This window comes from Lissotriton vulgaris, chromosome 4_1 (assembly GCF_964263255.1).
Source record: "Lissotriton vulgaris chromosome 4_1, aLisVul1.2, whole genome shotgun sequence".
In the NCBI taxonomy this organism is placed as follows: Eukaryota; Metazoa; Chordata; class Amphibia; order Caudata; family Salamandridae; genus Lissotriton; species Lissotriton vulgaris.
This window is the reverse complement of record NC_141691.1, coordinates 749,637,384-749,660,565: the sequence shown is the minus strand read 5'-3', so window position 1 is coordinate 749,660,565 and position 23,182 is coordinate 749,637,384. Positions and strand designations below refer to the sequence as shown.

The 23,182-nt window shown below is 43.0% G+C and overlaps 1 protein-coding gene across 1 annotated transcript in view; it reads left to right on the top strand.

The window, feature by feature from the left end:
- Nucleotides 1–23,182, top strand: part of EXOC2 (exocyst complex component 2) — a 1,143,674-nt gene that overhangs the window by 90,391 nt on the left and 1,030,101 nt on the right. The window contains exon 2 of the mRNA XM_086965054.1: nt 5,351–5,404. The gene's annotated coding sequence lies outside the window, so the exon portion shown is untranslated. The remainder of the gene's footprint in view (nt 1–5,350; nt 5,405–23,182) is intronic.

Below are 23,182 nucleotides of genomic sequence, written 5' to 3'. Positions count from 1 at the left end.
TTATACCACTGCTGGCAAACGTGCCTGACAAACTGAAGTGATAACTGCTGATAATATTACATGGGGTGGTCACTTGTGCAATCTTGCTATATATGGTCACTATTATAACACTAGAAATATTAGTAGCTCAAGAATATTTATATTGGACATAAGTGGCTCTTATTATATTACAAAATGGTTTAGCTATACTAAAAGAAGGTTAAGCAGCAAGACCTAAGATCTCATACTTCACAGCGACACACAAAGGAGCCAGGCAGATCCAGCTTAGACGAAGGCCTTGTAATCCTGACAGCTAGTTATATCTGGGTCTTTAAAGACCATTCCTGAGAGCTTAGATGCTGAGGCAAAATTAGTCATTTATTTGTCCTGAATGCGAAGTGTGCCTGGTGGTACTTCTGGGCAGCTAGAGATAACTGCCCGTAAATGAGCACCTGGTGTTGATGCTGCTATCGTCATATGAGCTGTTTCTCTTGCTTGGTGGCTTGGCAGGTCAACCATAGCAGATGACAAAGCACCCGGTGTTGTTCAGTCAATGTGACCCAGGCCTTGATGTGTTTTGGGGAAGCTTTGAGGTTATGTAAATAGTGCAACTGATGGAACAGAGTGTTAACTTGGGGAATGCGGAGACATTGATGCTGATAAGACTGAAGAGGGAGAAAGAGGCCCTACATGTCAATGTCAAAATGATTCAGGCTTCCAGCAGCATTTAAAGAGAGCAACACCTTCGGGTAAAGTTCGCGCTATATACAATCGCATTAAATAAATAAACATGAAAAAAGCGATCACTATTGAGAAAACAGCCATACCACATATGCGACGCCAGGGCGAGAGAGCACAATGATGGAAGCAGGAAAAACAATTAAATGCAGCACTCAATATAACTAACATGTAGGCAGACACAAACCCCGGTCTCAGTCAGATGTGCTTTTCAACCTTTTCATTCCGGTGAAATCACAGTGTACCGCTCGCTACGAGCTATTTTCAATGCCTGCCTGCTTATCGGCACAGCGCGCCCCTCTGCAGACTCCCCCTGCTCCCCGCTGCCCTTCACACGCACGCTGACCAAAACTGAAACTTAAAGCCTATCATGGCAGAGGAAGATTCCGACGCGCGCCTTGGGATTGGCTCGCGCGCGTGAGCTGTCTACGTTACAAGCTCACGTGCAAGACCCAATCCGAAGGCGCGTGTTGTAATCCGACGCTGCCATAGAGAACGCTGCACGCTCGCCCAGGTCTTGTAGCCACATTCCAGCTAGTTGTCGGCTGAGACGACAACTATAGTTCTCTGTCGAGAACGCGCTTCGCGCGTCTCTAGGCCAAGACCTAAAAAGGGGTCCCCAAAATTCATTAAGCCCAGGGCCCTCAAAATCCTTAAGATGTCCCTGTAAAAAACTTACTAGAATAGTATATAAGGACAATGAAAAGTAATGAGCGTGTGCTCTCAACATCAGCAACTATCTCTAAATTAGAAAATATAGAGTTCTTGCTTGATTAAATGATGGTCAAAAGTAGGAAGTGGACGAATATCTCAGTCTCTCCTGGGGTTACTTAAATGCTATCCACCAATTTTAGAGAATTTACATGAACTGTGTTACTGAATATTACACAAATTAAGTTGAACCCCAATACATGCATACAGACAGGGCAGAGATGGACAACTAAATGCCAGATATACCGCATTTGCGTCGTCACAGTCAGTAATGACAGTTCTAAACTGGACAAGCCTGGCACGCAAAAGACTGCATTACATCATTATTTATGGATCCCAGCCAGTAATGTTTCCGTTTGGAACAAAATAAATACTCCCCAGTCAAAACTGTATCTTGTAGAACAACTGCAAGTACAAAATAATACACTCGCCGCAGGTAGTACAAAAGCATAAGCATTCTGAATGTTTAAGTGATACACTTCTTACGACACTAGATAAAATATAAAGCAACAGTCAAAATGCTAAGAGGCGAGGCATCTTTCAAGCAGCAGTTTGCTCCTTCATGGAAAGAAGAACAATTAAAAATCCTAGCACATCGTCTCCCGAAGCACTTTAGTTGGGGGAAAAAATATTTTTCTCCAAAGCTATTATGTCTGATAAAATTCCAATTTTTTTTAGGAAAATGGGCTAGTAAATCTCCCATTTGCACAGCTCAAGAATGTTCAAATTGCATGCCTTCTATAATTTTCCTCAGTTTGTTATATTCAGCAACGGCGCTGGGGTGCCTGTATCTCATGTGACTGGATTTCCAAAAGGGTCGGTGGAAGGATGTCAGAGGGTCAGCTATTAGGACCAAATCAATAACGGGCCATAACCAACTTTGCAACGTTGAAATAGACTTAGCAGAGTTATGCTTGAGTTGCTAAAGTGAGAAATTAAAAATTACACTCAAGTCAGTAAAAACAGTCGATAGATATCCCATCGTAGGCTGACAGTCACAAACTGCCCAACTAGGAAACGGTTCAACCATTATGTGCAACTTTGGTGCAGGGCCTAAAATAAGGAGCATCCGTAACTTAGGATAGCTCGTTCATACACTTCTTTGAGGAGAGAGCTGAAGAAATTCTAAACAAAGTCCATCTCAATTGCTCTAGCAATGGCCTCCCTTTGCGAAGTGGTATCCTTAACTTGCCTGTGTGATCTTCTAAAACCACTCGGCGAAACTCAAACCGGTGAGTCATACTGCGATCCTCTCAATGCCCTACATGAAGTTATCAGGCCATCCTGCTAAATTTTACACTGTAAAAGACAGTCTTCATTATCATTTCCTTACCTCCATTGCAAATATTACAATTACAACAAGCATCTTTTGGTCATTAGGAAGTAGTTCTCATCTTCCTGTAATTAGGCTTCAACAATATAAAAATAATCATCACCTTCACGTAACAATGTATGACAGCAATGTATTTAATTTGATCTTCATTTTGTAAAGCGCCTTAATGCTGGCAATGATTTGGAACGCACTATTTAAATCCACAAAATAAAATGCTATGGCCCACAATATTTGTAAGACTAAACCAGGAAGTGAAAAATAATTAGTTAAAATAATAGAACTTGAGTGTCAAACGGTCCACCTTATTCCAAAAATAAAAGTCTTCCTCTGACTCAAAGTTCAATTTTTGGGGGGAAATACATTTTGTTAGTATATCCATATCCCTTCCATTAAAATTTGCGTCGTCGACATTTTTGAAAAGTAACAACATAGACTTATCTCCACGTTATCTCATTATTGTAAACAAGATCGCCCCATCAGTTGGTGGTTTACAGGGTGCCTGATGAGCACACAAATACAACACTAAAAGCACGCGCCGAAGGGAGCGGAATAAACTATTAAAAGATGAGTGATAGAAGAGTAAGAGAGAGGAACTTATAAAATCGGAGAACAGAACAAACCGTATCTTAACGAAACATGATGGTCCACCCCTGCAGAATGTTGTGAGCGCCCCCGCCCCCCATATCCACAGCTACTCATACCCTGGAGTAGAAGGGGGGTTGTGGGCCCCCCTTCTACAGCTTGCTTAGGCCCCTGAGAAGAAAAATACAGACGGTTCTCTGGACAGGAAGAGATGCATGCAACATCTTAAAGCAACACAGTGTGACCATCTAAGAGTTAACAAAATATCCAAATATCATTGTGTCGGTAAGACAAACATTAAACATTTTTAAATGTCCAGTGTTTTGGTTTACAAATTGAGCCCCCCACAAGGAGCTGAGAGAAGACACCGACAACGGAAGAGGTGTAACGTGAAGATCAATGGAAAGGGATATAGAAGATGTACACAGCTGAGAAAGAAAGAGATGGATAAAGGTGACAGAACATGCACAGCAAAGGACTGCAACAAAGAGGGGTAGAGTAATGACATTAAGTGGTTAAAAGAATACAGGAGCTAGATTTGGGGATAGAAGAACAAGCACCTACCTCTCAGTGCCCTCACTGCGTTGCGAAACTTCTGGATGCCGGCCAGGAAGAGAGCAGTGATCGGCGCGTGGCGGGGACGCTGGCGCCGTGAGCGTGCGCGCGACTGAATCAGCGCGTGGCCAGCACTTGTCGCTCCCTCTCCCATTAGGATTGCTGGGCGCGTGCCCAGCTCTTGTCTCCTTTTGTCGGCTTTGGCGGCTGACATGATCACAATAGTTCTCTGCTGAGAACGCGCTTCGCGCGTCTCTAGGCCGAGACCTAAAAATGCTACCACTAATGTATGTGGGCATTCCAACTAGAGCCTAACTTCCCAGAATGACTGCTGCTTGCAAGGCATGGACGGAAGCACCAAAGACAAACAGCCAGCTCTGACTGGGATGTCACATGAGGGCAGGCAAACAGACAGCCCTCAACAGAAGCTGTGGGGCTGCTACACATGGTCTGTGCCCCTGACAGCATCTCTTGCGCCCACCAGTTGCCTGGGCTCCGCTTTCATGTGAAGTTCAAAGCCTGTGTTGCCATGGGCCATATTGATAATACACCACTCCCAAAGTGAGCACCATAGAACTTTAATTTAAAAATAAACTCCATGACCTTAATCATAGAAATTATTGTATCTCACACAGAAAATAGACTTCCCTGAAAATACTAATCGCAGATTCCGCACCTGAAAATTGATTTCCCTTGAGGAAAATTGCAATTGTATCATTCTTCAACAGTAATCTCACCCTGAAAATGTTGCCTAATACATTATTAAAATAATTCAATTTCCAATTTTATCTTTCAGGATAAACAGTAATCAAAGATCTCATTGATTTGTGCTGTCCTTTTCTGTTTGTGAACAGCAAAAGAATTTGGAAGATTGCTTCATGGTCTATGTTTTTTTTTTTCATGTTTCTTGGAATGTTTAATGTTCCACATTCTGTTATTGGATTGCTACTTTGGTTGGCAATAAAGGAAGTTATGCCTAATGTTAGCCTCCTTGCCTTAGCATCAAATTAAAAGTTGAAAATTATAAATTGAGCCCAGATTACCTTGCTGTTTACAATGGCAACCCTTTGTTTTTGCACAGTCGCTACCTTCTAATAACGTTCTTACAAAACGAGACAAAACAAGTCATCAGAAGTATACGACCTGCCAAGTAAAACTGGAAAAAGCACGACCCTATGAAAAACCAAAATGTGGAAGACATACCAGATTACGATTTTAGAATAATATTTAAAAAAACTAGATGAAGAACGAAAATATGACTCTGCTACATTTTCATTGTTTGTCTCGAGACTCCTCATTTAGATGTTATTTAGTGATTTGTACATATTTTAAACGCTCTACAAATTATGAATGATATGTTTGTGAAGCTATATGATGGAACAGCCTTTTCCTTAATGCCATCTTTGGACTGTGGAGATTTTATTTTCATTAAATCAGATTTTTATGTTTTAGGTTATTCACAACCCAAAGAAGCTCTTCTTGTATGAACAACGCAGACAATACAAAGTAAGCAAAAAAACTTATGTTCAATGTGATCATGTCTGTGAATTAAAACTGTGTGGCTTGTTGAAAGTATTGATTGATACCGTCCTTTAAAAGATGTGAAAGGGTAGTTATGACTGTTGGCCTTTTCAGACCAGATCTGAGATCTTGCAGGCGAAATTGATACTTATTTTACAGTACTTCTTTTCATTCAACCCCTTCAGGAAGAGGAACTAACTTAATTAGACCATACGCAATGATGGCACAGGAAGTGATGCCCAATGAAGGGCCATTCAAGTTTCTCTCCTACCCCTAACTTAAGTGGGAAAATTGGAGTCAAATCTGAGATACAAAATGTGCTCTTTGTATTAGATATGAACGTGTATGTTTAACCTGTTTTCACATCTAAACAACACATTGATGTCTGTCTGCAAAACTTTGGCTGTTTTGACAATATACGAGTTTACAATACGAGTCTACGTTTCAAGAAGTATGCTAGTGTTTATGAATTTTCAGTCCTTTTGTGCAGTCTGAAATAAGTTAATGAAAAAGTGTGTGTGAATATGTATATATATATATATATATATATGTATATATATATATATATATATATATATATATATATATATATATATATGTATATATATATATATTTAATGTTACTGCCATTTGTATAGCTCATCAGCTGCCCCAGCAAAGGGGCGACCAGGTGCTGACAGCAGAACAGCTAACACAGAGTGAAAGGCAGAAGCTACTTGGTGGGGAATAGGTAGGTTTTTATGTCCTTCCTGAAAGCCAAGTAGTAGGTGTGGCTCTGAATATAGGTGGGCAGCGAATTCCAGAGGTGGGCTCCCCTATTACGAAAGGAGCGACCTCCTGCCCGTACTCTCCGAAACCTTGGAACCTGCACCAGGTGCTAGCCTAGTGAGCGAAGATGTGTGTAGGGACATAGGGAGTGACTAAGTTGGCCAAGATATTAGGTTTTAAGTTTGAGGGCTTTAAAAGTGATACAGAGGGCTTTAAATTCAATTCTCCTGGCCACCGTCAACCAGTGTAGCCGGTGGATGGTGGTTGACACCGGGCAAAACCTGCGTAGGCCAATCAAAGATGTGGCTGCTGCGTTCTGGGCCCGTGGTAATCGCACAATCTCGGCCTTGTTTGCCCCTAAATACAGAGAGCAGGCATAATCCATGCCTGAATGATGGTCTGGCGCGTAGGTGGATCAAAAAAAACGAATAGGGGTTTAAGTCTCCACAAAAGCCCAAAACAGGTCCCTGCTACCTTTTGGGTTTGGACTTGGTAGCTGAGGGATGAGTCCAACCATACCCCCACATTTTTGACGCCTGCTTGGGAGGGGGAGGCGCTACCTAGGCTTTCTGGCCATGAGCGTTCACTCCACAGACCACCAACAACACCTCAGGTTTACTGGGATTCAGCTGGAGGCAGTTGGCGGTCATCCACTCAGCGACCACCACCAGATCACCCCGAAATTTCAGGGTGTCCCTCTTGGTGTCGCGTAAGAGTGTCACCACCAGTTGAGTGTTGTCGGAGTAGGAGACCATGGTCAGTCCTCTATTTCTGGCCCCGCAGCCAGCGGTTGGACATAGAGATTGAATAATAGGTGACTGAGGGAGGAGCCCTGAGGGACGCCTTGGAGTGTGCACCCGATGTAAAAGGGGAACTGTGACCACAAATGACCTTTCGCTGAGAAACGAAGTAAGCCAATTTAAAGCCGAGCCGACAATCCCCACCTCCTCCAAGCGCTGTAACAGAATGGCATGGGACACTGTGTCAAACACGGCGCAGAGATCCAAAAGGATCAGTGCCGACGTTTGCCCAGCATCTAAGGCAGACTAAAGATGTTCTGTCACAGCCAGGAGGGCAGACTCCATGCTGTGGCCAGGTCGAAAACCATTCTGGGAGGAGTCCAGTGTGTTGTTCTTGGTCAGAAAGTCTGAAAGCAGTGAGTTGACATGCGCCTCCGTGGTCTTAGCTGCCCAGGGGAGTAAGGAAATTGAGCTATAGTTTTCAGGCTTGGCCGGGTCCAACAAAGTTTTTTTGAGTAAGGGTAGCTAGCACCGTAGCTTGTTTCCACGCCTTGGGTACAGTTGCCGAGGAAAGCAATATGTTAAATATATATATATATATATATATATATCCACGATCCTGAAGCGCCGAAGACACCAAACGGACACAGCCAAGGATTTTCAAAAAATAATGTGCTTTATTCCATCAATGGGGAAGGCAGCATGACTCGTTTCGTCCGGGAAACCCGGACTTGATCACATGACAAAACCCAGAGACATAAGTGGTTAAATACCGGTGCAGAAACGGAACTCCTCCCACATAATGATAGACATGAAAGAAATATGTTCCAAAGTATAAAGTGGAACATCCAAATACGCTGTACAGTGTGATTCAATGTATACAACTATAACAATACACTATACATCAATATAAACACTTAAAATCAGATATATATATATATATAACATGTTATGTTATGTTATATGATTTTGTATAGCGCACGGATGCCGCAGCAAAGTGGCGTCCCGGCGCTTTGGAGAATAATAACACAACACGACAGAAAAGGTGGAAAAGATGGGCCTAGATTGTGGTAAAAAGGAAAGTTTTAAGTGCCTTTCTGAAAGGAAGCAACTCAGGAATGGAGCGCAAAGGGGCAGGCAAAGAGTTCCAGAGAGTAGCCGCCAACACTGAGAAAGAGCGTCCGCCCATCCTAGATTTTTTGAAACGTGGGACAATGGCCAAATTAGATCCAGCAGAGCGAAGAGCTCTGGCAGGGACATAGTGCTGGATAGTCTGTGCAAGGATGGGAGGGGAGGCTGCTTTGAGAATCTTAAAAGTTAAGCAAAGAGCTTTAAACTTAATTCTCTGCCCCACCGGCAGCCAATGGAGATCCTGGATAGTCCGACGGGCCGAGACAAACTTCGGAAGGCCAACAAGCATCCTAGCTGCCGCATTCTGAACTCTCTGAAGACGAGATAGCTCGGCCTGATTAAGGCCCAGAAACAGGGAGCTAGCATAATCTAGTCTGGTAAGAACCAAGGCTTGGACAATAATCTGTCTGGTCTCCGCATCAAAGAACTTAAAGATTGGTCGGAGACACTGCAGGGTACCAAAACAGGTGCCGGCCACACGTTTTGTGTGGGAAGTGAAGGAGAGCTTATGGTCAAACCACACCCCAAGGTTTCTAACCTCAGTCACAGGGGAAGGGACGGGGCCAAGATCAGACGGCCACCACTGATCTCCCCATAGTTCACTTTCCCTACCAAAAATAATGACCTCGGTCTTAGAGGCATTAAGTTGGAGCCGATTGTTCGCCATCCAGCCGGCCACAGCTTTTAGAGCTGACTGAAAGGTGGGGGCATCCATGTTGGAATCGCCATTAAGAGCCACCGCCAACTGCGTGTCATCGGCGTATGACACTAAGGAGAGACCAAAACTGTGGGCTACCTCCGCTAATGGCTGAACATATAAGTTAAACAAGGTAGGGCTCAGGGCCGACCCTTGGGGAACACCCTGGAGTATGGGGCGAGAAGCAGAAACAAAAGGGGGTGTGGAAACCTTGAAGGCTCGATCTTTAAGAAAGGAGCGAAACCACTCAAGTGCCACCTCTCCAACTCCTGCTTCCATCAGGCGATGTAAAAGAATCAGGTGAGACACCGTATCGAAGATCCAAAAGGATCAGTGCCGCCGTCTGACCCAGATCCAACAGATGCCTGATGTGTTCCACCACAGCCAGGAGGGCAGTTTCTGTGCTGTGGCCTGCACGAAACCCATTTTGGGAATTGTCCAATATATTTGCTTCCTGCAGGTGAGAAGATAGAATAGCATTAGCATGAGCTTCTGCTAATTTAGCTGGCCAAGGAAGAAGGGAAATAGGTCGGTAGTGTTCGGGCTTGGTGGATCAAGGGCGGGTTTTTTAAGAATTGGAATAACCGTCGCCTGTTTCCAAGCTTTAGGAACACTGCCCGTGCTGAAGGACAAATTAATAAGGCCATGAAGAGCAGGGAAGCAGCCTTCAGCGAATTCCCGGAATTGAAAGGGTCTCATGGGGTCGTCCGGAGAGCCGGATTTAACTTTAGTCGTCAAGGCAGAGAATTCATCCAAGGTCGGACTAGGAATAATCAGTAGTGGCTTATGAACCAGTGACGTAGGGCTAGTCTCCGCAATAGGAAGCTGGGCAAATGACTTATAGATAGCCTCCACCTTTTCGACAAAAAATGAGGCTAAGTCCTCACAGTGCGTCATAGAGGGTTGGAGGGCAGCAGTATCAGTCCTTTTACTAGTAAGGTCCTTACACACCCTGAAGATGACCTTGGTGGGGTTGGTGCTGTTCTTGATCTCCTGAGAGTAAAAAGCCGCCCTGGCCGTACATATGGCCCGATGATACACTCTAGTGCAAGCCCTATAGGCTGCCTTGAGGTCAGTATCATACGTTTTGCGCCACGTGCGTTCTGCCTTTTTACAGGAGATTTTGAGAGTTTTGAGGGAATCATTATACCAGGGGTTAGAAGGGCTAGATCTGGTCTTACTCCACTTAGCCGGAATAAGTAAATCTAATGCGTTATTTAGCCACTCGCAGAAGCTGTCATAGCCGCGGGAAACTTCAGTGGGGGGTAGGGGATGAAATTTCATCAGGAGCTGATGGAAATGCTCTAAATTTAAGTTTCTCCAAGGGCGTCTAAGACAATGAAACCTCTTTATGAGGTTTCATTGTCACGTCAAAGAACGCTGTGCGGCACCATTATCTAAGTTTGTAAAGGTCATTAAAGCAAACAAAGGACTTCGCCAGTCACGCATTTTTGCGCGCCATCTTAGAATGTGTTACACTTTAACATTAGTCATAGGAAAATGTCGTATTAGGAAAGTTAAACCATCAAACACGCCGTGTATCGGCACAAATGCAATTTAAAATAAACATTTGTCACAAAGAGGTTTCATTGTAGGTAAGTTAAACCATCAATTCCGCCGTGTATCGGCACATATGCAATCTTAAGTTAAGAAATCATGCACTGTAACTTAATGGACAAAAATAATCCAAACATCATAGTCCTGAGAATGAATAGCATTGTGGAACACAAGGCATCATCTTTGCGAACTCGCATTATTCAATAACTATTTTAGGCAAAATATAGCCGTGTATCGGCGATTGCAGCCATAAAATTGGCTGCTGGAGTCTCAGGTCATTTCCATGGATTAAACAAACCTTCGACTTTTCCAATATGCTACTAAAATTTGCATCTAGGCGCATCTTCAGTCTCAAACCCTTCTTCATCACAACTATATATATTAACATGTAAGTCAAAATTTCATAATATACAAATTCACATTCGTAATACTGACATCCTCTCTTCAACCCAAATGGGATGCCAGTTCTTCCCCCATATTCAGACCCTTTGGTGCCCTTGACTCTAAATCTATAATGTATCTGGATTCTAATCTCCTGAGTGTCTGCAATCTATTGCCTCCTCTTGGATTTTCAACAACATGGTCCACGCAAAAGTATCTCAGGAGATTCCTGTCACTATTATGTTTGATTGCAAAATGACGGGCCACCGGATATGAGAAGTCTTTATTCACGATGGCCCGCATATGCTCCAACACCCTTAAATTGACAGGATTGATGGTACTTCCATCGTACCTTAATAGACAAGGGCATACCAGACAGTAGACCGCATGGTCCGTGTGGCAGGACATAAATTTGTTAATTTTCTTGCCACCTTTGCAGCCTGTTACTTCATACACCAGAGTTCTCTTGCTGGCTGAACAGGCTTTACATTTTTCACAGGGGAAAAAGCCTTTTACGTCCTTCAAAGTCCCTTGTTGTTTTTCCTGTGGCTGTAAAGAACTATGAACCATCTCATCACGTAGTGATCTTGCCTTCCTGAAAGTTATTAATGGCACATCAGGTATGTCAGGCCCTACGATTTGGTCAGATTTTAAAATATGCCAATGTTTAGACATGATGGATCTTAGTTTAAAGGAATCCGCTGAGAAAGGTGTTATCATGCGGAATTTAGCATCTGCCGTAGGACCAGTCTTTTTGGCAAAAAGGGTACTGCGGGGTAGTTTTCTGGCATTACTCAAAGCATCTTGAAGCAGGTTACAGTTATAGCCTAAATTCAAAAATCTCTCAACACTGTTGGTGGCTGCTTGCTCAAAATCTTCAGTTTGAGTGCAATTGCGCTTAAGTCGTAAAAATTCCCCGTAAGGGATGCTATTAATAAGTTTACGGGGGTGACTGCTTGAAGCGTGCAATACGCTATTCCCGGCAGTCGGTTTACGATAGAGTTGTGTACAGATACACATTTTTTACACTCACTTGAAGGTCCAGGTAGTTGACCCTTTCACTATTCACTTCACCTGTGAACCTTAAGTGACACTCATTATCATTAAGCACTTGTATGTACTGATTAGCCTCCTCTATAGACCCGTCCCACACCAGGAACAGGTCATCTATATACCTGCTCCATGCCACCACCTTGTTATTCCATGTGGCATTTCTGGGGGCCCAGGCTACCTGCTCCTCCCACCAGCCTACGAATAAATTTGCATAGCTGGGGGCGAAGCAGGAGCCCATCGCCGTACCAGAAAGCTGTCGATATATATACAAATTTAGATAATGGTGTCCTTTACAAACTTAGATAATGGTGCCGCACAGCGTTCTTTGACGTGAACACTGACGAAGGGATTTTACTCCCGAAACGCGTTTGTTCTGAATAAACCACTTTGCTGAATTTCTGCTGAACCCGAGAGTGCTGTTTTTTCCTTAACCCGGCTGGGTATTGTAAAGGAAATCGGAGCTGGCATTTGTTTACGCGGACACCATCGCGTTACAGCACCCGCTTTGGAGAGTGACTCGTTTGTTTGGTGTTTTCGGAGATATATAGAAAAATGCGCCCCATATATTCAAGTGGTGAAAAACGCGGACAGACGAATTTCAGCTCACATCCTGCTGACTGTAATCAAAACCCTTTTTCAGACAGAGATTTTCAGCCTTGCTCCCTGTTTTGAACAAGTTTTTTCCACATCATATCCAATTCCATCTTTCCATTAATTCATTACTTTCTTCTGACATCAATCTATATAAAAAATTTGAACTTCAATTAACAGTTTAATTAATTATCTCATTATCCAATTTCCGATTCAAGACCAGTTCACTCGTAGGTGGGGTTGCCAAGAAGGGGAGGGGAGGTGGGTGGGAGGGGAGAAGACTGGACAGTCTTATTGTTTACCCCCACAAAATAGATGCTTGCAGGAACACGCAGAATGCACAGGGTATCGGTACCACTGTCGGATATATGTTGGAAATGATCCTGTAAAGATGGGGAGTTATGTACAGGGGTGAAAATACAAAACACCGGCTGATGTAATGTGGATACCTAATGTAATGTCATAACTCCTATAACACAGCTGTGAATCAAGTTAAAAAAAAAAAAAAAGACCAGTTCACTCAATTCCCCCAATAGCAACACATTTGGTTAAGCTTTCAACACTGCAGATCACAGACAAGGGGTGGTGTTAACAGATAAATTTACATACTGACTTTTGAAAGTCTAAATATTTTGCTTGTTTTCTGTGTTCTAAATAAATATGCAAATGCGGTATTATGATGGTGATAGTCCTTATCAAGGCTTTGATTGCATTTCCTATATCTTCCAGAAAGTCACACTAACATTGATAGGTATTACTTATCACAGATGTGAAAAAAACTACAACTCTTTAATATCAAGAATTGCTATGTAGCTTATTTCTAGAAGGCATTCGGCATCCCACACTCATGTATCACAAACTGAGCAGTAGCATGTGCTTAAGGCCCGGCATAGGGCAGTGGGAATGAGAAAACAATTTGGGAGCAGGAGAGCAGAGAGGGACAGTAAGGAAGAATAGACAGGTTGATTTGTAGAAAGAAAGCAAAAGATAGACACTGTGATGAGCGATAAAGCAAGTGAGAATGTTGGATGGAGCTTTGTGGATGGGGTACAAAGCAGGCAGGTTGGGTTGTAATGATGGAAGTTGTCAAGGACAGGAAGTTAGGAAGTGTGCCATGATGGGGAGGTTAGGGGACAGATGGGAAACACAGTTTCCATCGGGACAAAAAAGAAAAGACTGGTTCCGAAGAGGGCAAAGTGTGTAGGACTACTTGAAGCCCTTCACTAAAACCTAATGAGACAATGTAACCGTCACAAGCTGCTATGGGCTTGAAGGGCAGCCTGTCCAAGCAATAACATACCATGAGAACTCTTGAAAGCCAATAGACGAGCAGGTGTGACATAAGACCCCCGCTCTCTACTTTTTTTATTATTATTCTTTTTAAAGTAGAACATGACGTCTTCCAGAGGCTGTCAGCTCTGGCTGTGAACAAAGGCTTCAGTGAGCCTGAAGGGTTTTCAATCTCCTTGCGCACCCTAAAGCCTTTGTTTAATTTGTTAGAACTTTCTGCCCTCTAGAGGCAGAATGTCCTAATATCCTTATAGCCCTACGTAGCAGGGCTATACAGGCTATTAAAGTTCCGGTCCCTTGTTAAAGGCCCGAGCTGCGCGGGGGCGGGCCTTTAAAAGCCGGTATAGCCTGCTACGGCGGGCTATAAGTCTATATTAGAACATTGGAATGGTGAGTGCTCTATTGAAGACAATGGATTATCTCTGGACATATAATAATAATAATAATGGATTGTGTAAGCCTTCTGCTCCATCATTCCAATTTTTGTCTTTCTGTTTCTACCTTTTTAATTTAGAATGTTCTAAATTACCCTCAGAGGATGGAATGTTCTAAAAGCTTTCTTACCCTTCTGCCTCAGGCTATACTGGTTGTTAAAGGCCCTCGTCGTCATTAAAGTCCCTTGCCTGTGGCTCAGACCTATAACTCTGGTTTCAGGGGCCTTAACAATCGGTATAGCCATCTACAGCGGGCTGTAAGGCTATATTAGAACATTGGAATGTTGGGAGCTCCATTGTAGACAATGGAGTGCTCTCTGCTTCTACAGGCCGGCAAAGGCCCGCAGAGCAACATTCCAATGTTTTACAAATGCCTCTCGTAGCGTGAGGGGATTTAAATCCCCTAGAGCTTCAAGAGGTCTTTGTTTTATTTGTTAGAACATTCAGCCCTCTAGTGGCAGAATGTTATAATAGCCTTATAGCCCTAAGTAGCAAGGCTATACCGGATATTAAAGTCCCGGTCCCTTGTCAAAGTCCCTCGACTTCAGCTCGGGCCTTTAACGCGGGAGCGAGCCTTTAATAACTGGTATAGCCCGCTACGGCGGGCTATAAGGCTATATTATGAACACCTATTCTTGACATGCCGGCTTTAACTTGTCTTTTGAAATACATCTTTTATTATTTGTCTTAAAAAGGGGTTATCCCATAAAGTTAAAACGATATTCTCTTTACCCAGAGCTGCATCTCTAACATTAACTAAAAATAGACATTCCGGAATGTTCCTTTGATGACGTCTGCTCGGGTTTTGAGGAATATTATGACGACATTCACTGGATGGCCCATTGTAATATCACTTTGGACCTGGATTTGGTATTGGCAGGAACTAATGACATGGTTTTCATTGTAGATTTCACTCTAGGTTGCCCCTGCTTCCAGGTTGTTGGAGGGCAGTGTCTGTCGTAGATTTGTGATTTTCACTGAGCCTAACTAACTGTATTCATCTATTCAACTGGATTTAGTTGTTGGTGTGTCCCCGCTAATTTAGCAAATTTACTTATACCACAAAGGTTGAAAGACCGAAAAGCACCAACCTTCCAACAGTGATTCTGTGAGATGGTGATAGCCACTAAGAAGGAATTTGTGATGTGACCTAGGCACACTTTGTTTTTTTCTGGTTGTATGCTCTAAGTCAATTTTCAGATATTTTACTGTGGGGCAAACAGCGACTCACTCTCAACGCTGGTGATTGTCACTTTCTTTTTATTTACGGGGATGCCCCCCTGGACTCAAGGTCCCATCCGACCTTGTCCATTGACATTTCACCTCCTACAACTGTAGTGCTGTTTAATTAGGCGCTGCAATGCAGACAGCAAAATGTCTGTTGACAAGAATGACCCGACAAAAAGTATGCATACCCCCTAGGCCCCTGCACCTTTGCATATAAACTGTTTGAATGTTGTACTACTCGCCCTAATTTATTTAATTGTTTGAGGGTTTTCTATAGCGCATACAAGACTCTAAGAAAGAGAGAAGAATTTCCAACTCCCCTGATGGCTACATAGATAGATGCCCAGTTAACTATATGTTCCATATATAATAGAGAAAAATCTTAACCTGTAGTACATAGAATTCCTTTGTATATATCTGGTTAAGCATATGTTCTCTCGTGTTCCTTTGTTTGCGGTTGACCTGGAGGACCAATTGTAAACTATGGGTTGTCATATAAAAGACTGGTATTTCTCTTCAGTTTGTTGCAAGTGTTTTAGGAGAACTCAAGATCCATTTGTGGCAAGGTGTCTTTCGAGCAGTATAACTTTCACCTTTTTCTTGAAGTTGGTTAGTGATGGATTTGTGTTCAACTCTGGGAATAGGGGGTTCCAAATTCTGTGTGCATTGCCAGAGAAGGAACATGCATGGTTTCTTTACTTCTTGAAGTGGGGTGGGGCCAGTACTAGGTTATAGGTGCTTCGGGAAAGCTCAGTTTTCCTGACCGCTCTAGTTTCTTTGATAGGTATTTCGGTGTTCCCATTGGAAGTTCTTTGTGTGTGATACAAGCTGGTTTGTAAATGCATCCCCCTTCTATTGGGAGCAGGCTAGTTTTGTCAGTGTGGGGGTTATGTGGTCCTGCTGCATGGAGTGTGGCCTTCATCAGTGCCAGGTGAGTTATCGGTGTGCCTTTAAGAGTTGCATTGCCAGGATCTGTGCACACATTGTCATGCTGCTAATTCTGACTTTTTGTCTGCTGAAGTGGTCTGGCCTGTATCTCAAGATGTCTGACATGGTCCAGTGCGTCAGTAGGAGGGAACCTAGTGAGTAATAAATGCTATTGGAAAGGTGCTGGCTGAGTGGCCTCAAGCTTAGCGCGGCCTCAAGCTTAGATTGGCCTGGTTGGATACATGGTATGCCTTCACCATCAGAAATTCATCTTCCAAACAGAAAAGTGACTTCTGCCAAGCTTATATCTGGAAAGCTTCATGAAAAAATAGTCTAACAGCTTCACACTGCAAAACCATTTTAGCATTAAAAATGTGTATTCTATTTTGTTAAACCTCTACAACTATGCACATTTACCAATTGAGATCATGGCGAGCTAGCGGGGACATCTCTGACTGGTTTTTAGGAGAGAAGTCCGACTTTAATCAACTCAGAATTTCTATACTTTATGCAGTGCAGTCAAATAGACAGTCTAACACATTCATTTTGGCATTTGTCATTTTAGAAAGAACTGCATTGCTCAAACAAATATTTCTGCAAACAGGTCTGCAAAAAAATAAGATTTAACCAGACAGCAATATCCTTTTCAATGTAAATAAAATAAATGCAATTAAATGTTTTAGCAGACTATACAGACATTATTTAAATACAACACATTTACACCAGAAAATTGGATAAAGACAAGCAATATTTTACGAATAATGCAGTTAACTAAAGGACTTGAACATTAAACATTATTTGTCACAGTGGGGGTGTCGGGATCTGCTGACTTCTGGTTCATCTCCCAGATGGTCTTGACACAGATCCCAGGTATTGCTTAGAGCGGGACACAATGTCACAATAGGTGGAAGGGAGAAGAGAACACGCCCCAGTTATGCAGAAGGGATGATTTGTATTTCAGAATTTACTTTTGGATTGTTGTTTGCTTTTAGCTATTCTGCTTTGTGAATAAATCTGACTGGACATAAGACAAGTAAATCAATGATTTAAACACTGCTGCCGGGTTCTGGCTTTTTCTCTTTTTGGACCGTAGGCTATTGTTTTCTGAACGCTGCTATTCTTATGGACCACACTGGATTAGACTTGGATTTCTTTAACTCAAGAGATGTTCTAGAGCTCTATAATGTTAGTCTTATGACTATCGGTTTTCCTACCTCATCTTACCATATTGTAGAATTGCATGCATCTGCTAGAGTTGTTGTCCCAGTTTTTTATTGTTCTGTGTATGCCCACTGTGAGTAGTCTTCACACCTAACATCTCAATTCAACGCCGTTATTTTAGTTGTTGTTTTTGTATTGCTGCAGTGTGTGCTGCAAAGCACATATGCTTTTAGTTCTTTTGGTTGGTCTGCCCTCCTTCTACTACATCTTTTTTTAGGTCTTGCCTGTACAGTGCATACGCTGTTGCTTGAGAGCCTCTTGTAAAATCAAAAAGGGCTTAGAACACTCCCATTACTTACCATTGGTTGGAGTCCACGTCACTCTCAGTTCCCTACTTTCATTGGTCAGTACATCCCTCTTTCTAGTTTCTTCCATATGTTGCTTTCCACGGAGCATGGACCAAGTACAGTTTCCTGTCTGAGGTCCGTGTCCTTCGACTGGATGCGTGCTTGCAGAGGTGTTTTTTAGGTCTCGCTGAAACAACACACATGCGTTGTTCTTCGAGAGTATAGTAAGGGGGCTTTCAAAAATGCTCCAAAAGTCTGCAGGCGGATCGGGCACAGTGATGTGCGCCGGGCGCGCGCACCATTTGTCCGCCTACAGCCTTTGGGAGCATTTTCCCGGCCGCTTTGATGTTCTCAGTGAGCCGCGTAGCCACTGAGAACATCTAAGCTGCTGCGAAACTGTGCCTGAATAATGTGCATAGATTCAGATAGCAGTGCTATCACTTACATTACTGCAATTATTCTCACACGCATACTGCTAACTTATTTATGTGTTATGTCGTTTATTAGCATAGCGTTCAATGTTAACAAAAATGTACATCTTAAAGCTCCTTCTTATAGTGTGCTTTATACGCACATATAAACAAGCTTACTTTCTTTATTGCTCGTTTTTTTTAGTAACATGATGTATGGTTTAATGTTTGCTTATTAATAGCCGCAGCCAACGAGTTCGGTGGTATCCTTTTAAGTGTATGCTTTTATACTACAAACGCACATATAATGTAAACTTGCTGCTTAGCTTGGTGTTAAAGCCGCACCCCAGTCATTTACAGTTCCTCGTCACATTGCAGAACAACACAAAGAGCTTCAAGGTAGTTGCATAGACATGGCAGTCTTCTTGGAGCCGCAGTTAAGTATTTCACGCCTTCCCAAAACAGCATGCATATGTTAGAAAGGCTGTATTGTTTTCTGTTGGTGCAGGGCTGATCTCTCTCAGTCTGATCTTAGGGGATCACTGTAGTAAGCTTATCTTCACGGGTCAGTGCATGACACTTTTATGAGGCAGGCTCTCGCTGCTCTCTGCACTAGGGCAGGGTGGAAGTTGGAAAGCAGGAAAACAAAGGAGTACCGTCATTCTTCAAACACCACCAGTGTATTCTTACAATAAAAGTTAGCATCGGTAGGCAGGACTGCTCTGTCTGATCATCCTTCGTGAGCAGAGCATTACTCGTACCATGTGTTTTATAAAGCGCTAGGCTTTCTTTTGTCTCTGATGGCAAATCATTTCTCTAGTTGCTGGTAAACATATTGTATTGTGTTCTTGTAAGCTCTAGGCTTTCTTTCGTTTACAATGGCAGCGCATGTTTTTGCGTGTTTTGGGCGAGGACATCACTTGACTGCACTGTATTAATCAACGGAACGTGTACTTTTTTTAGGTTACAGACGCTTTTATTTATTGCGCTTCATTTATTTATGAAGCCTTTACTTGTGTTTGCTAGTTGCCGGTATTTTACCCTTTTTTCTAACTGGCTCCTTATTGTTACTTCATGGTAACAAATGTATTAGTAGACGCTCTTTTTACATCCTTCATCAGCGCTTCAAGGACACTTTATTCAAAAACTGTCCTTTCTCATTATTAAATTTACTTACTTCGAACAGTGCAGAGCGCACTATGCATTGCAACTGATAGGTCTTTTATTTTACTATTTATGTTGATGCATAGAGTATACCGCAAGTGATGTGCATTTGTTGATATAGCAGCACTATGATATTAAATACCACAACTATTATGACATGCACAGTGATGTCTGAGCGCAAGCACAGAAGCAGTATACTTTTTAATGCCGCAAATAAGACGGCAGCGCTATCTTTCGAAAGTTACAGCCTGTGCTAATAGCATGCTTTACAGGGAAAAACATACAGTGCGATTGTAGTAACTAATAAGATTTATCTTCACACACAAGTCAGTGTGTCACGGTTTTACCAAGGAGGGTGCAGATTTTCTTTGCTCTTAGCACTGGGGCCCTGCACGAGGACGGAGAATAGCGTTATTCTTTAGAAACTCCCTGTACGTTCTAATTATCATAGTAAGTTACTTTTCACACCACACAGCGCACCACACATTGCAAAAATATTCAAATCTTTCAGAATTAGAAAAGTGCAGCACAGTTTTACTAAGGAGGGCGCAGCTCTTTTTTCGCTCTCGGAACTGTGGTCCGGCTTGAGGAAAGGGGTAGCGTTATCCCTCAAAAACGCTCTCTTTTTTTCCCTAATGAAAGTGACTTAACTCACAGAGCGCAGAGCGCACTAACCGTTGCAAATAAAATGAAATCTCCCATAATTCATTACACAAACACATTAAATACAATGGTGTAGGGCTGCTCTGTCTCGTTCTCCTTTAAGTCTAATTTATATATCAAGAGTGCCAGCTGCTGCAAAAGACCTATGAGTTTTTCATTTCCCTATTTATACTGCTAAAAATAGTATCCCACAATTAATGCTCAAAGATTAATCTAGCAGCGCTAACAATTAAGAGAACAACAATTTTAACACGCACAATGATGTCTCAGCACAAACATAGCAGCACTATCCTATTAAATATAACAAGTAATGTGCAAAAACTAAAACAACAACGCTATCTTTTCAAAATTACAGTCCATGTTAATAGTATGCCTTTATAGAAATAACACGCAGTGTGACAAGATTAATTAGTAATGCTTAACTTCACATACAAGTCTGTGCGTCACAGTCTTACTCAAAAATAACACAGCTATTCTTTGAGGTCAAGTTGGCATCTGACAAATTTACAATGTACTTTTACAATTAATAGTACTGCCTACTGCAAAGTATTTATAAGCCTCTATATCTATCTATCTATCGCCCTCACTATCTATACTATCTATCTGTCGCCTTCACTCTGTCTATCTATCGCCCTCACTCTATCTATCGCCCTCCCTCTATCTATCGCACTCCCTCTATCTATTGCCCTCCCACTATCTATCGCCCTCCCTCTATCTCTCTATCGCCCTCCCTCTATCTCTCTATCGCCCTCCCTCTATCTCTCTATCGCCCTCACTCTATCGCACTCACTCTATCTGTCTATCTATCGCACTCTATCTATCACCATCACTCTATCTGTCTATCTATCGCCCCCACTCTATCTTTCGCACTTCCTCTATCGCCCTCCCACTATCTATCGCCCTCCCTCTATCCCTCTATCGCCCTCACTCTATCGCACTCACTCTATCTATCTATCACATCACCACAGCATCACTCTGCACGACCACAGCCTCACTCAGGGACACCACAACATCACTATGCGCTACTACAGCATCACTGAACGCCACAGCATCACTCGTCGCCACCATAACATCACTCAGCACCACCACAGCATCAATCTGTGCAACCATTCAACAACAACTGGTTCAAATATGTTCTCTCAATGTTTCAAGCTTTATTACAAATGTCACAAAAAGATGTTAATATTTCACTTCTGTTCTTGGATTTTTTTTATTTTTTTTTATTATGTCGGTTTATATAGCGCCAAGTCACCGACAGGTCTCGGGGCGCTTTTGACCGCAATGACATCACAGCTCGGGCAGCAACAGGAGGCGAGCTAGGTCTATACTGAGCTCAACGCTGTTCTAAATAGGGTTGTCTTTAGGGCTTTCCTAAAGCGAAACAGGTTTCCTTCCTTGCCAAGAGCTTCCGGCAGCTCATTCCACATTTTGGGCAATAGGACCGAAAAGGATCTCCCTCCTTTTGTTGCTAGCCTGAACCGAGGACATACAAGCAACTGAGCCTCGGAGGACCTTAGGCTTCTTTCGGGCCTGTATAGGACTAGTCTATCCTTGATATAGGAAGGGGCTAGCCCATAGATGGCCTTGTGGGCTATGCAGAGGCTCTTGAAAGCCGACCTTTGCGTCACTGGTAGCCAGTGAAGATTCAGCAACAGCGGGGATGCATGTGATCTCCTTGGAAGTCTGAAGATTAATCTTGCCGCGTCATTTAAGACTACCTGCAGTCTGTTTGTTAAGGCTTTAGGTAAGCCCAGGTAGAGCGCATTTCCGTAGTCCAGCCTCGACAGTATGGTGGCAGAAACTATTGTGCGGATCGTGGACTGGGAAAGAAGTGGAACAAGTTTGCGCAGTTGTCTTATGATGCCGTTACAGGTATCTACTACCTCAGAGATTTGATTGGTCATTGAGAGGGCGCCGTCTATTCTAATGCCAAGACTTTTGACCACGATTGCTGGCTTAGGGGTGGGCCCTAATTCCTGGGGCCAGTAGAGGTCACACCAGGGGGAACAGGTGGATGACACAATTAACACCTCTGTTTTCTCGGGGTTAATCTTCAGGAGATTCCTGGACATCCAGTTGACTGTGTACCTAAGAATCTCCTGTGCCAGTGACTGGGCCCGTACGGTGTCATCTATGCTCAGCAACAACTGGGTGTCGTCTGCATAGTTGAACACCCGACAGCCCATCTCAGCCAAGGTGCTTATTAGTGGTTGCAGGTATAGGTTGAACAATAAGGGGGACAAGGCGGAGCCTTGGGGTACCCCACATGCCAGGTCTCCTGCTCCTGATACCTCCTCTCCCAGCTGAATCCTCTGTGTTCGCCCGGACAGGAAGGATTCCAGCCAGAGGTAAGCAGAGCCCCGAAACCCAAACCCGGCCAACCTATCCAGGAGTATGGTATGGCTGACGGTCACAATAAAATACACTAAACATAATCTTCACAAAAGTTATTCATAAAAGTTTAAGCTATTGCCATTATAAATTACAATAGCTTTTATTTAAGTATTATATAAAAAAAAGCCATTGTTATTTGTAATATCAATACATCTAAGTCACGTAAATACAACGCATATTACATTACAAATGCTATAGGTGTCACATTTGCAAAAGTTAAAACTATTGGCATTGTAAATGACAAAGCTATTTCCAAAACCAACATATAAATAAAAAAATTGTCATTTACAATACCAATAGCTCAAACTTTCCTAATGCGAGACCGATTGCATTGCGAATGCTTGTTAAATTGTATGGGGTGCACTCCCTAAGAGGGCATCGCTGTGCATGCCATTTCTACCCACCCCTCTGATTTCACCTGCATTCCATGGTGCCTTGCCCCATCCGTCTCCCCACCCCCACTGGTCACTGCTTGCTCCCTCCCCATTGCTTGTCTGTCTACCGACCCCCCCCTCTATTGCTGCTTCCCCAATCGTTTCTTGCCTCCCATTGTAGATTTAACTGTAGCCCGCCCCCTCTGCGTCCATGCTTGCCCATCTCCCAACCCCTGTTATTGCTCCCCCTGCCACAATTGCTGCTTGCTCCTCCCATTGCTTGCCGTCCTCTTCGTTTCTTTTCTTTATCCCCCCAACCTCCGTTGCTGCTTTCCTTGATCATTACTTACCTCCCCACGTCCCCATAAACGTAGCCCACCCGCAGCCACGCTTTATGTCAAAAGAATTGACAAGGCCAATACCAGGTCTCGAAATCATTCAAATTTTACTAGAC